Source organism: Diadema antillarum, unplaced genomic scaffold (genome assembly GCF_040938485.1).
Source record: "Diadema antillarum isolate AM-2024a unplaced genomic scaffold, OU_Dant_1.0 scf00000147, whole genome shotgun sequence".
Lineage (NCBI taxonomy): Eukaryota > Metazoa > Echinodermata > Echinoidea > Diadematoida > Diadematidae > Diadema > Diadema antillarum.
Window position 1 is genome coordinate 1,230,158 of NW_027271036.1, and position 15,106 is coordinate 1,245,263.

General features: G+C 39.6%; 1 long non-coding RNA gene across 1 annotated transcript; it reads right to left on the bottom strand.

Annotated features, from left to right (window-relative positions):
• Positions 1-1,452: 1,452 nt before the first annotated feature.
• Positions 1,453-3,642, bottom strand: LOC139721701 (uncharacterized). The gene is made up of 3 exons (XR_011710239.1): positions 3,552-3,642; positions 2,597-2,688; positions 1,453-1,940 (listed from the first exon to the last, which is right to left on the bottom strand). It is a non-coding gene; the product is annotated as an uncharacterized lncRNA (long non-coding RNA).
• Positions 3,643-15,106: the final 11,464 nt, after the last annotated feature.

Genomic DNA, 15,106 nt, shown 5'->3' on the forward strand with positions numbered 1-15,106 from the left:
GGAAGATTCTACTATTTAGCTGCTATTTGTAGCATTCCCCCCCCCCAAAAAAAAAAAAAAAAAAACCTAGAAATGTCGCTATGGCGACTGGTATGCCTCCGCCATAATGCATGATTTTCCTAATAGGTCTATAGTACATGTGGACAATGTGTGATTACATTTTCACAAAATTGGCAAAATATTAAAATGACATGTTTGTCACAAATGTATTGAATGTTTACCTTTCTTGACCTATGTTTAATTGGATGAATAGGAGAGCGTGTATTTGGGGATTTAAGAACTTTAACTTGATTTTGTCCCTTTCATAAGTTTATGCACTGAGTAATTTTCAAGGTGTGGAGAAAAAGTGCAATTTCAGTATTGAACAGTAAATTGTTATCATTTTCATCTGGCCTTTGATTTACATAAGAGAATCACTGTCAGGTAAAAACATACATGAATATGTACTACGTTTCAAGATAACTTGAGCCACTTCCGAGATATGGAGAAAGAAGTAAGTTCCGCACTTTCACTTGATCTTTGACCTTTTGACCTTTGACCTTCTTGGCAAAAAAAAAATCCCAGACAATCTCTATTGGGTTATACATGCATACATCAAGTTAAAAAAAAATAATACTGCTGGCATTGCATAAATATAAGGAAAATAATAAAATTTTGAAGTATTGCCCTTGACCTTTGACCCCTGACCTTTGACCCCATGAACCCTTAATTCCCTAGATAACCACTGCCAGTCAGTACATGCATATATACTATGTTCCATGAAGATACCTTGAATAATTTCCAAGATACAGAGAAAAAAGTGAAATTTTAACATTTTACTTGACCTTTTGACCTTTGACCTTTTGACCTCATGACCCCAAACTTTCACCACAGAATCTTAATTTGGTAATACATGTATACACTCAGTTTCAAAAAAATATCTTCAGGCATTGCATAGATATGGGGGAAATGGTGAAATTTTAAGCATTTGACCTTGACCTTTTGACCTTTGACCTTGAGCATGTGCACCCAAAAGTTGATAGGCACAACTTTACCCCCTAATACACATACATGCCAAGTTTCATTAGGATACCTCAAAAGGTTTTTGGTAGTTACCCTGTCCACAAAATTCATTACGGACGGACGGACGGACGGACGGAAGGACGGACGGACGGACGGACGGACAACCCGAAAACATAATGCCTCCGGCACCACTTCGTGGCGGAGGCATAAAAAAAATGAGGGAAAGAAAAAAAATACATACGAGTGTCTGTCAACAGTTTTCTCTCTTGAATATTAGACCATAAAAAGGTTTTATTAAAGCAAGTCAGAATTGCTGGAGAGAAGGGGGTGCTTAATCATGAGCGCAGCCAGATTCGTATCATGCGGAATGCCAAGCTGTGTGTGGCCAAACATTCTTTCATATGCTTGGAACACCTTACAGTTGAATGTATTGATTAACATGAGGCCATGAAGAGGAGATTTTTCTTGACTATTTGACTATATAAGTCAAAACTATTTTCAGTTACTAGTATATACAACAATCAACAATTTAAAGCATTAACAATCACACATTCTATGCAACAAACTCTTTTCATCGGCGAGCCCTGTTCTACTTTTTGTTGAAGTGCTGCAGTACATCCTGGTAACAGCTTCATGCTAAACTACCGCTGAGCCTGATGAGGCTGACTCTTCAACAAGAATGTAAGTTCCAACGTCAGAGGAGCATATACTGTATCTCAAAAGAGGAAAAAGCAAGGGTATTTAGACCTATACACCGATGGTAGCTGTCTCTTCTCATTGGGCTTCTAATCTAACGATGGAATGGTGCTCGGTCAGGGGCTTGGTGGGAGCTACAACTACTCTCTCTCTCTGCCTGAGGTGATGAGTGGTGTCATAGCTCCTCAAGGTCTTCAAACGATACTCAATGAATCCATGATCCTTGCCATACAGGTATACTCCTGAAATATAAGAATGCATTGTAAGTCAAAGCTTTTTCTTGAGTCTCAACAAATTTGACTTTGGCACAGAGTTGACTATAACTGATGAAGATCTGATAGCAGTAGAAATACATGTAGTGGCATTCTTATTGAAGAAAACGAGAATAGGTTTATTATAAATGAACGGCGCAACTGGCATGTTGGAACTTAAGTTACATTACGTTACGTTGAAGTTAACGTTTATCGAACCTAAGTCATGGAATCAGGCCAATCTGCACACAACGTTATTAGACATCTATGAGAAGGTACATCAAAGATTATAAAAAGTCCTCACATTGCCTGTATATTTGCACAATGAGTTGATTAAGAAATAGATGCAATTTCCCTGTAAAGGCCATTTTTTTTTTTTTTTTTTTTTTTTGGGGGGGGGGGGGGGGGGGGGTCATGCCCATAACCTGAAAAACTTTGGGTCCTTGCCCCCTAACTAAACAAGGATGATCAACTCCTCGTTTGGTTGCTTAATTCTGTCCACTAGCTCTTGAGATAAGTTGAAAATGTTGAAGTTTTTGCAAGCTAGATGAATAAGATACCATGTTACAAGGTATGTCACTTAAGCTTTCTGCTAAAGAGGGCTAAAAAAAGTTGTAGATCACATAAACTTACGAGTATAAACTTACATGTCCTTTTGCACCTTGTGTGGTGTCTCACAAAGTGGGGTACTGCATCGCAACAGCCTTGGCTACAACATCCTTTGCTCACTACTTGGTATCTGAATTTAAAAAGAAAGCAAGAAGAATGTTAATCATATTCTAGGACACAAATATATAACATCAAAAATTTGGCCCTCATTTTAATCTTTTAAGGGGCTGAACTATTTTTATGGGTTTTTTTTTGGCATTAATTTCTATTGCTATTCAGTACCACTGTTTCAAGTACATTTCGTCGGTTGAGAATGATAAGGGCGTTAAGTGTCCACAAAACCCATAGTGTTCGAGAAGACTTAAAGCCCTTCTCATTCTCAACAGACGATTTATTGCTACTTGAGCCAGATATCAGTTAATACATATGAAAATTTCATGCAGATAGGTTAAGTGTGAATGTGCACAGTTAGTAGAAAAATTTATACAAGATGTGATTATCCATTGAACTTCATGGCACATCAACTCCCACTTTTTTATTAATCATTGTGATGATTAAATCAAAAGTATTAGGACTATTATCAAATCAATATACATGTGGCTGATGGGGCTACCAAGAAAATAAGTCAGCGTGGAGTCTTGTACGTACACTCTGTTTACATGTCTCATACAAGTATACCAGTCTTATTTTTAAATCTATAACATCACTTCATTAACAATGTTATACTTACCGGTCCCTTCTACTTTCTTTCTTTTTTTCTTTTTTTTTCTTTTTTTTTTTTTTGGGGGGGGGGGGGCAAATTTTAGTCTGCTTTTCTCTATACTTGAGAAGACCAAAAAAAAAAAAAAAATGAACAGGCAAATTACATGGTTATATATTGGATGGAAATGTAGTACAAGACATGACATGGAAACTGGTATTCCAGACCAATTTTCAATAGTTATGATAATATAATATATGAATAATAATAATATTTTAAATAATTGAACTTACGCTGTACAGTTTTCTGCTTCCATTTTCAACAACAAATATGCTGCAATGATCTGGGTGTGCAGATGTCTCCTCGGAACAGTCAGAACTCCTTCCCTCAGCTTTGAAGTATCTCTTCCCCCTTGAAGTGATGTGTGTGTTGAATTCCTGGGCAAATAAGTAAAATTTAATGGTTTTATGAATAATACAAATGGCATGAGGATAGTAGGTTCCTCCAGTTTACATTATAAACTTGAAGAGCAAAATCATTTAACATACATATTTGACATTAGCAACAGCTCTACTTACACAACTCAAGACTGACCCTAACATGGTTTTCACTTCTGTCGATACAGCAAGTACACGATACACATTTTTCTTAAATACAAGTACTAACCTGTCAAGACAAGCTCATTTTCAGAGGGAAGGACAGCTCCAAAATTGCTCCATGAAGTATCTTGAAAATCATTTCTTCAAACAAAATAAAACCAACCAAGCATTCAGTCTCTTAATGTAGCCTCTTATGTAATTACTAAGACTCTAGAATGTAAAATAAATATAAATCAATTCCAAACTAGTCTCCCTTCATTAATTATAGTGGAAAACAACAGAATAGCTTACAGCAGGGTTAATGCAATGGAAGTCCATATCTCAGAGGCTCCTTCGCTGATGTTGGCCCGGTGTTTCCAGCATTCGTCAACCCTGAATTCAATGGCTAGTCGTTGACCACATCTGGTACTTTGCAATCTGGTGATCTGCACCCTCTTCGTGTGACAGAGACTGTACAGCTATCAATATCTGTCTTTGTTCTCCAAATGATGACCCCTACACCGAGTTCCTTTAAATCACCATCACTCCCAAAGAGCTGTCATGTCTACGTCTTTATCTGGAGGAAAGTATGAAAACACAAGGTTCAGAAATGGATTTAGAACTCATTTCCACAAGACAATAATTATGCAGTTGTTTTGTCCACACAAATACTAAGTGAGCACCAATACAAAAGCTAGTAGGCCTAATTACTTTTTTAGCTACATCAGCACATTTAATGTTAGAATTAAAGACCCAAAGATGATCTCTGCCAAATTTCAATACCGGTACCTAAGGTCACTTGTAACTTTCATAAAAAGACAACGTTGAAAATAGTACCAGTCATCGTCTGCTACAAGGGGGATCGATCTCCATGATGTGTGAGCACGCTGATCTTCAGCTAGAAGTGTGATGTCACAGTGGACCAAAACTTAACACGAACAGTACACGCATCATACTTCTTACCTAGTACAGTAGTAGATGATCACGACACATGACGTGGGAGCTAGTGTACGTGGTATTCTCCCAGCTGTTTGGATGCTCGAATGTTGCGGCAAATAAAAGTCCTTTTTACTACATACAGTGTATATAATGAACAATAATCATAAATCACCAAATTTCACCATTCTTTATTACCGTACTGATCGAGATCACCATCTCATCTGGCAACACAGACCAGTGTCAGTGATTCGGCTGTCAACTCAACAATAGCAATGTAGAGTACGTGCCTGGCGCTAGGCGCCTCTAATCTATTAGTATTGCTTTAGTTAGCACAGCTTAGTAACAGTTAAAGTTCGATCTCTACACTCGACCACAGTAATCTCTGTGTGATGATTAACTATACACAGCCCAGTCGCTGTACATTAAGACGTACCTACGTACAGCGACTGGGCTGTGTATAGTTATGTGATGATATTATGCTTACGAATGTCAATTCAATGGCTAACGACCAACGTTTCACTCATCACTCATTTTTTTTTTTTTTGAATAGTTCAAGCCCTAGATCCCAACGTGTACAATTTAACTAAAGTTTAAAGACTCAACGTATTATTAGATCCCAACACCTAGTGTGTACCAGTTGAGTTTCGGCCTCGGATTCTAGCTGTTCGTAAGGTGTTCTATGGTATGACCAGCTCCATATAGCTAACTGTGCCACGGGCGGCCAGGGGTTATTCGTATAGAACCCTAAAGGTAACTTACTTATGGTCGTTTACGGAGAGGTATAACTTTAGACTAGCCCGTAATGCTGAAAAAAAAAAACTCAACAAGTTATAATTAGATCGATCTATGGTTTGCTTACCTTCAAAAATGTGAATGATATCTCCGCCCCACTCAATTTGAAGACAGACATTTTCTCACGTCCATCACGACATCCAGGCTCAGATTCTCACGATTGCACTTACACGCACGTAAATCTGTGATCCTATGCATAATACACTCACAGCTAGCACACAGCACGCAATTGCACACAGTCCACGCACAGGCGACGCGTCGCTGTTCAGGTAAACCTGCCCCGCGCGCCCAAGCCAGGGGAAATTGCGGCTGGTGATTGGCTTAGAGTAAACACATGACAGGGGAATTCTCAATTTCTATTGGCCTAGCCAAATGCGTTTAATTATGTATTCACTCGGAATTCACTCGGCTTAATTTTCACTCGGAATTCACTCGGCGAATGGGTTTCACACAAATTTCACTTGTTACAAGAGTGAAATTCACTCGACAACGAGTGAAAGTCACTCTTAATTGAGTGAAATTTTATTCACTCCTTCCGAGGAGTGAATTATTCACTCGAAATTTTTTAGAGAGTACGGGGCCCCAGACAGTAGCCCCAAAGGGCCCCACCCCCCATAGGCCTACGTACAAACACACACAAACATTGGTTTTATTCAGTTGAAAAGAGTCACGGCTAATTTCTTTTGCAATTGAAGTAGTTCCCATCAGAGATATCCAAAACACCAATACCAGCTACTTTATCCTGAAGGGACCCCAGACAGTAGCCCCAAAGTGCCCCACCCCCCATAGGCCATAGTACGTACAAACACACACAAACATTGATTTCATTCGTGCAGCTGAGAAGAGTCACGGCTAATTTCATTTGCAATGGAAGGAGTACCCATCAGAGATATCAAAAACAGCAAAGTCAGCTATGTTATCCAGTACGGGGCCCCGGACAGTAGCCCCAAAGGAGCTCCCCCCCCCCCCCCCCCCACACACACACACACACACACATTAGTTTCATTCAGCTGAGAAGAGTCGCGGCTAATTTCTTTTGCAGTGGAAGTAGTACCCATCAGAGATATCCAAAATACCAAAGCCAGCTATTTTATCCTGCACGGGGCCCCAGTCAGTAGCCCCAAATTGCTCCCCCCCCCCCCCACACACACACATTGATTTTATTCAGCTGAAAAGGGTCATGGCTACTTTCTATTGCAATTGGAAGTAGTAGGCACACTCATCAGAGATATCCAAAACACTAAAGCCAGTTATTTTATCCTGTACGGGGTCCCAGACAGTAGCCCCGAAGTGAATAGCCCCGAAGGTATTCAAATTGGCTGGTACCCTACGTTCATTCAAATTCGCCTTCACTTGCCGAAAAGGGTATTTCAGTCATTAAATTTCGCGAAAGACAGTCAAATTCCAAACGTGTTCATTCAAATTCAAATCATGCTATTTCTTTGTTTCAGATCATTTTAACATGTCTTTCTATATGTGTTTTCGTTTCATCTATAAAGTACTGTTATAAAGCAGTAAAAGTATCATATTTCTTATCTAGTCAGTGGCGTATCTAGGGGGGGGCAAGGGGGGCACGTGCCCCGGGCGCCACTCCTTGGGGGCGCCAAAAACAAAAAACTAAAAAAAAAAAGAGAAAGAAGAGAGGGAAGAAAAGGAAGAAGAAGAAAAAAAAAAGAAGAAAAAAAAAACCCTCGCCCGGACCCGGGGGGGGGGGGGGGGGGGAGGTAGGGGCAGAAAACCAAATCAAACAAGATAAAAACAAAACATGATGATGATGCGGACAAAATGACAATGTATATTGTGTTCACACATGTCATTTTATATTTAGCAGGCAAAATGTTACACCGACTTTAGTCGTTCTGAAGCGATCGCCGATTGGATCAAAGCAGGGCGCCAACGGTTTCGAACATGGGGGGGGGGGGGGCGCGCAAAAATTCAAACAAGATAAGAACAAAACGTAATGATGACGCGCAAATATACAAATTTCGGTTCACTCGCTCGTACTAATTTAGAGTATTTTTTCAAGTCCTCAGTTTGTTCGTATAAATCGTATCTATAAGGCCGTCACTATATCTTGATTAGAATTGTAAGATTTAATAAACAAAAAATGACAAGAATTGCATGTTTTGTAAGCTGAAATACAAAAATTTTTCGGCTCGCTGGCTGCGCTCGCTCGCCAAAATAAAAAGAATAAGAACAAAACGTGATGATGACGCGGAAATATACAAATTTTGGCTCACTCACGCGTAGTGATTTAGAGTATTTTTTTCAAGTCCTCAGTTTGTTCGTATAAGTCGTTAGGTTATCTATTAGTTAATAGCTCGCTCGCCAAAGTTTGGCGCTCGCTCACCAAACTTTGTCACAAAAAAAGATAAGAACAAAACGTGATGATGACGCGGAAATATACAAATTTCGGCTCACTCGCGCGTACTAAGTTCTAGTATTTTAGTTTGTTGGTACAAATCGTTATCTATAAGGCCGTCACTATATCTTGAGTAGAATTGTACGATTTAGTAAGCATAAAAATGACAAAAATTCCATGTTTTGTAAGCTGACATACAAAAATTTTCGGCTCGCTCGCTGCGCTCGCTCGCCAAAATTTATCACAATTTATTACATTTAAATCACTTTCAAAAGACCCCCTTTAAGTGCTTGAAAAAGCATATATTTATTATGAAAAAGCATAAAGTCCCTACCGTTCCGGGATGGGGTTGGGGTTGAACACTTTTTCAGAAATTAGGGGCGTAGATTTCCTCGCTTGCCCCGGGCGCCGTTTTCCCTAGATACGCCACTGTATCTAGTATAACTGGATTTGGTTGTTCTGTAACCAGACTGGTAACGCTCCTTCTCTGTCATATACATGTCATTATTATAGGCCTATACATGTACCAGTAATGCAGATTAACTTCATTTTTTTTATAGTCATGACAGCACAATAGATACAGACGTATATCTCTAGAAGACATAGAAAGAATTATTGAAAAAAAAAAAACATTTGAGGATCATAACCTTGACTTCTTGGAACTGGCCGACCGCTCGTAATAAAGCGCTCGTAGCAGCCATATAATTAAATGTGGCTTCTTACTTCTTTGGATTCAAAAAGCACGTTAAAAAAAATGGTGTCAAAGTCTCTTAAACGAATACGAAAACATGAAATGCTATGATGCTTACAAAACAATAACTACGATGAAAGAAAATAAGGAAAGAGGCCAAGGACGAACATATCTGTTTAATTGACTGCAGAACATGTTAAATTAGATGGCCAGAAATCAATTTGACTGAACGAGCGCAGCATGTAATCACGTGACTATATCATTATGAATTTATGAATGAACGGATAGTGGAATGATACTTGTCTTATATAAATATGGATTTCAGTTGAAAAAGTGTTATTTTAGAATAAGGTTAGAGGTAATGTGAATGTTTCAAAATAAATTTGAATGAAGAGATTAATATGACATTGAACTACCACATCATCTAGGCGAAATTTTCGCTAAATTTAATTCAACATTAAAGAATTCGATTAAAAGAGGTGCGATGTTGGCCCGGATGCAGGGCCCTTGACAGGTATAGCCCCAAGGTATTCCCATCCCATATGAATTATGTGTTTTTAGGTGAAAAAAGTCATGTATGCCTATTTTCCTTGGCAGTGGAATTAACAGCTGAGATACGTAAAACACAAACCCATCCAGTTAAGGGGCCCCCAGCCAGAAGCTGGAAAGTGCTCCCGTATTATTTTATTCTAAGTGAAAAGAATCACTGTTATAATTTCTTTTGCAAAGGAAGTAGTACTCAACGAGGTATCAAAAACACCGAAACCAGTTATATAGCTGTATACGGGGCCCCACGGAGTGTTCCAAAGTGTCCCCACATGTAATTCCACTATCAAGATCTGCATCCCGATCTATTCAATCTGTCAGATCGGCAGAGAGCGGCAAAAGTGTACGGGGACCGGGAGCATCGTAGCAGCAGCGTTTGGGTGATGGGGTTGGATCTGGCAATTTTACAGATCGGGAGGAAATTTTTAACTGGTTCAAAATTTCTTCCTCATCTCCCCATCAAGATTGACCTATTTTGAATCGTAGCTCAAACGGGGAGAGAGCAGTGACAGTGTAAATACCGCGGGATGAGCGTAACAATTCTAGGTTTTTCTGACCGTAGTAACAGCGGCACAAGAACGGGAAATATAGTCTAAACTAGACACCGACGACATGGTCCCGCTGCTGCACCGCTTTCTTGACCAAAGCACGACCTTCCCGCTCTAACGACGCTCTAACTAAGTTCTCTACTCTCGTATAAAATCAAGGCCTGTTCCTACGACGCTTCATTCTTGCTTCGATAACGCTGTTGGCCGCTTTAGCTACGCTGTTCCTACGCTTTCCCGACTCAATTATGCATGTCTTCCGCTCTCGCCGCTCTAAAATCGAACGTAGCCGATACGCTGGGAAATGTTTGCCAGAACAGCAAAACTGATGATGATGAGGAGGACGCGTTGTCGTTGTCGCGAAAATGAAGACGAAGGAACGCATATTTAAGAAGAAGAAGAGATGCAAACAATAAAGAGAATAAAGCAAAACACTTTGGAGCTACTGTACGGGGCCCCGTGCAGGATAAAATATCTGACTGGTATTTTCAATATCCGATGGGTACTACTTCCATTGCAAAAGAAATTAGCCGTGACCCTTTTCGGCTGAATGAAACCAATATGTGTGTGTGTGTGTGTGTGTGTGTGTGTGTGTAGGTAGGGGGCACTTGGGGGCTACTGTCTGGGGCCCCGTACAGGATAATATAACTGGCTTTAGTGCTTTGGATATCTCTGATGAGTACTACATCCGATTGCAAAAGAAAGTAGCCGTGATCCTTTTCAGCTGAATAAAATCAATGTGTGTGTGTGGGGGGGGGGGGGGGAGGGGGAGGGGGTAAGGGGGCAATTTGGGGCTACAGTCTGGGGCTACTGTCTGGGGCCCCATGCAGGATAAAATAACTGGCTTTGGTATTTTGGATTTCTCTGATGGGTACTAATTCCATTGCAAAAGAAATTAGCCTTGACCCTTTTCAGCTGAATGAAACTATTGTGTGAGTATGTGTGCTGGGGGGGGGGGGGGGGCACTTTGGGGCTACTGTCTGGGGCCCCGTACAGGACAAATAACTGGCTTTGGTGTTTTGTATGTCTCTGATGGGTACTACTTCCATTGCAAATGAAATTAGCCGTTACTCTTATCAGCTAATAAAGTCAACGCGCGTGTGTGTGTGTGTGTGTTTGTACGTAGGGCTTATAGGGGGTGGGGCACTTTGGGGCTACGGTCTGGGGCCCCGTGCAGGATAAAATAGCTGGCTTTGGTGTTTTGGATATCTCTGATTGGTACTCCATCCGTTGCAAAAGAAATTAGCCGTGACTCTTTTCAACTGAATAAAATCAATGTCTGTGTGTGTTTGTACGTAGGGCCTATGGGGGTGGGGCCCTTTGGGGCTACTGTTTGGGGCCCCGTACAGGATAAAATAGCTGGCATTGGTGTTTTGGATATCTCTGATGGGAACTACTTCCATTGCAAAAGAAATTAGCCGTGACCCTTTTCAGCTGAATAACACCATATTTGTGGGGCCCTTTGGGGCTACTGTCTGGGGCCCCGTACAGGATAAAATAGCTGGCATTGCTGTTTTCATGATAAGTACACCCAAAGGAACAATATCCACCAACTTTTGTCCGTGACCCCCTTCGGCTGAATAAATCCATTTTTCGGGGTCCCTTTTTGTGGTCCCTAGGCTTACGGTACAGGATGTGACTTCCCAGCAATTCATTTTATTGACCCTTGGCCACATCCTTACATGATGAGACCATTAAAAAGTGTGACCCTTTTCAGCTGAATAAATGCTCTGGGCCCCCGGTCTAATCAGGTGTTTGGTATATAGCGTGTTCAGTGAGTTGACAAGTCACTTTAACGAAACTGCTGCACGCTATCAAAATCTTGCCTTTTGTCTTTCCTTTTTTTAAGTCATAGTACAGTGAGTCATCATCATCGCAGCCACAGTATACAATGCAATGGATGTAAGAGGCATGATCTTGAAAATGATTATCTTGTAGCACACAAGACGGTTCAGGCGTACATGCGCGGCTATTTATAGTAGTGTATAGCTACAAACTACCGTTAGCAAGGATAATGATGTGACTCAGTTTTGGGGTGAAATTGTAAGATTTCCGATGTTCTCCGTTTATATGATTAAGATCTGCGTATTGATTTTGTGTGAAAACCTGGAATCTATAATGAAGATTGTTTGTAGGCCAATGGGAGACCATATTGCGTTATCTTCGCACGTTCAGTTGCTATGTGCTACGATTATTGCTTCTTTATGAAAATACAATATAAACATTTCAAACTTAGTCATCATGGTGTAAAATTGCACTTTACTGAAGCGCAAGAAAAACAAAGCGCAGGAGGAAATACCGCAAAAATTTAGGACCTTTTACTGAAACTACCAAATACTAATTCTCATAACTAATTGCCATTATGGTTCCTTCCTTGAAAACGATGTGTCGTCTTTTGAATCTAAAAATCTATACCTCCCGTTATCGTCCTAGTGGTCGACAATCACTAAAACTAGAAAGCAATAGATTATTGCAAAGTATAATGATGCATAAGGTAAGAATATTTCAAATTCATATATGTAGGCCTATACGAAGTAAAATGCTTTGTTTATAAGTTTTCCCTATATACACTAATCATAACGTATATTGATGCATATATGATTAATGGATTCATGCGTTTATGCCGGCATATCATATCATTTCATCTCATTTATTAATTTTCATTTTTATATAAAACATGTCATACAAAAGAGCAATTTATACATATCATATTAAGATATATTGAAATATGACATTAACAATGTCACATTATTAAGCCAATCATAATTCATGTCCGTCCAAAACTTTTGTTTCATTGTATTGACAGTAGAATGCAGAAATAAAACTGCACTGAATTGAACTGAACAGCGTGTATAGATAATGAGATAATGAGATATCTGAAGTACGTGCATGATTTCCAGCCAGTTTACATTGATTTTGATACTTACACCACCCTGGTTCAATGGCCTGGAAGGCCGGTCCCTCGAGAAGGACTTTGATCCCGGCACCTCCCATGCCTGCCCCTGCTGCGAGGCGCAGCCGAGATTCCCGGGGACGAAGCAGGACAAAACGGAGACGACTAATACGGTTACGACGATAAGGTATGCCATGGCGATGGGGGGCAGGACTTCTCACTGTGTGTGCTGTTCCAATTAGGTATGTGAGATATCAAAAGTGTCAAATCGTTATGAAAATGAATAGTTGACCAGATCATCTATAACATAATTTCGATCGTAACATTATTGCATTGAAGACAAATCAAACTAACTATACAGGACTTTTTACGCCAATTTCTCGTTGATTTTTGTTACCACAAGTCGTCAAAGGAAATATTTAGGTATAACACACAGGTATACCACGATATAGACTAATTTTGATTTTAAGCAGTATTATATGCGAATGGACATATTTTTACGTGATGAGTATCTCATTAAAAAGAAATCTTATATAAAAACCCGCACATTATACAGGAAACGTCAACCTCGAAGTGCTTTTTGGCAGGCCTGCATCCTATAGATTTTCAGTAAAACTTTCCTTGAAAACGCTGCAACACCTGATTTTGAATTTGTGCACTTGTTTCTTTTAATCCAGTTTTCTACGTCATTACAAAAGAATATGTGGGATTCTGCATTATGTTCATTTCTTTTCCCGTAAGTGGGCGGGAGTCTGTACTTTCCATTCAACTACAAGACCTAAGATCATGAAGATTGAGACTATATGAGCCCAGAGCTTTATTACAAAGTGCAGGGTGTATCAGTTTGGTATAACGGACATCCATACAAGGAGTGATTGACGCTATGCTCGGACAGTTTCCCTCTTCCCTTGTATAACAGACAGTACCACGTTATAAGGTGTGATTGGCACTGGTGGGACAGTTTCCCGGGACCTTCCGCTGCTCCAATGAAACTTTCCACTCCCCCGTTCTTCCTGCAATCGTAGTATTACTTCCTCCGAATAGTACGCTGCACCATATATCATGCTCTTACGTCACTGAACAATGGTATTCTATTTTGTGAGCTAAATTGTCGTAGATCTATATAGCTCTATCGCATCTCGTACTGCTCACTTTACACAAAAAAACAACAACATGTATCAGCACGTAATTCACATTATTGCTAATGAAAGCTGACCTCTCGAATTTTTCTTTACATGGCAAAAGAAGTACGCCATGTATAGACGAAGAAGAAAAAAGAGGAAGAAGAAAAGGGGTTGCTTAAAGGGACTGTAGAGTACTGGTTAAGATGAGGATTCAGGTTTAATATAACATTTTTTAATTGGTGAGATGATGAGAAACTTCTTATGAAATATGAAAAAAAAAGTGATTTCAAGAAGGATTCAACGTTTGTTTGATTAAAATTGGCCTTAAAATGGCTGAGATATAAAAAAACCCGATCCTTATAAAACTGACAGGCCACGACTTTTATTAGAATCTCTTTGTTTTTCCTTGTTTTCACATATCTGGGTCATTTCAAAACCAACTTTCATCAAATAAACTTTTGAGTCCACTTAGAATTGTATGCTTTTTAACATTTCATAGAATGGATTCTAAATATCAGGTAAAACGTTAACAAGCTGAATCCTCACCTTATCTATTTGTATTACTGTACATTCCCTTTAAGAAAAGTTAGAGTGCGCGCGCAAACAGGAGGTGGAGAAAAATATAGATATATAATGATGATATACAAATATATGGAATATACACTCTTAAAACATCCGAGTCAGAACTGACCCGGAACTGGGTCCGTTGGGGTCACACACCGTTCCGGGTCAGAAATGACAAGGAATGGAGTCAGATATGACCCATTCAGAGTCATGAATTGGGTCAGGGTGACCCCATTCGGGGTCTTCATGACCAAATTCCAAGTCATTTTTGACCCGGAACGGTGTGTGACCCCAACGGACCCAGTTCTGGGTCAGTTCTGACTCGGATTTTTTTTAGAGTGTAAGAGGAGAGTGAAATGAACAGGAAGAACAGAAGTGGAACATATATACAAAGAAAAATTGTTAAAAGGAGAAGCAGTATCAGTACCACCAACAATACAGTGAAAGCTTAAAGGGATTGTATAGTTTTGGTTGAGACCTAATTTCAGGTTTCTAACATTTTTTGGTGAGATAATGAGAAACCTCTTATGAAATATGAAGGAGCATGTAATTCTATGAGGAATTCAACGTTTATTTGATCAAAATTGCTTTTGAAATGGCTGAGATATCCAAAACAGAGCGATTCTAATAAGTGTGGGACCCACACTCTATTACGATCGCTTTGTTTTACTTTGTTTTTGGATGTTTCAGTCATTCCAAACCCGATTTTTATCAAATAAACTTTGAATTCCTCTTAACATGGAATGCTCTGTACTATTTAATAAGTGTTTTCTTGTTATCTCGCAAAAAGTTAAAAGCCCAATTCTCATCTCCA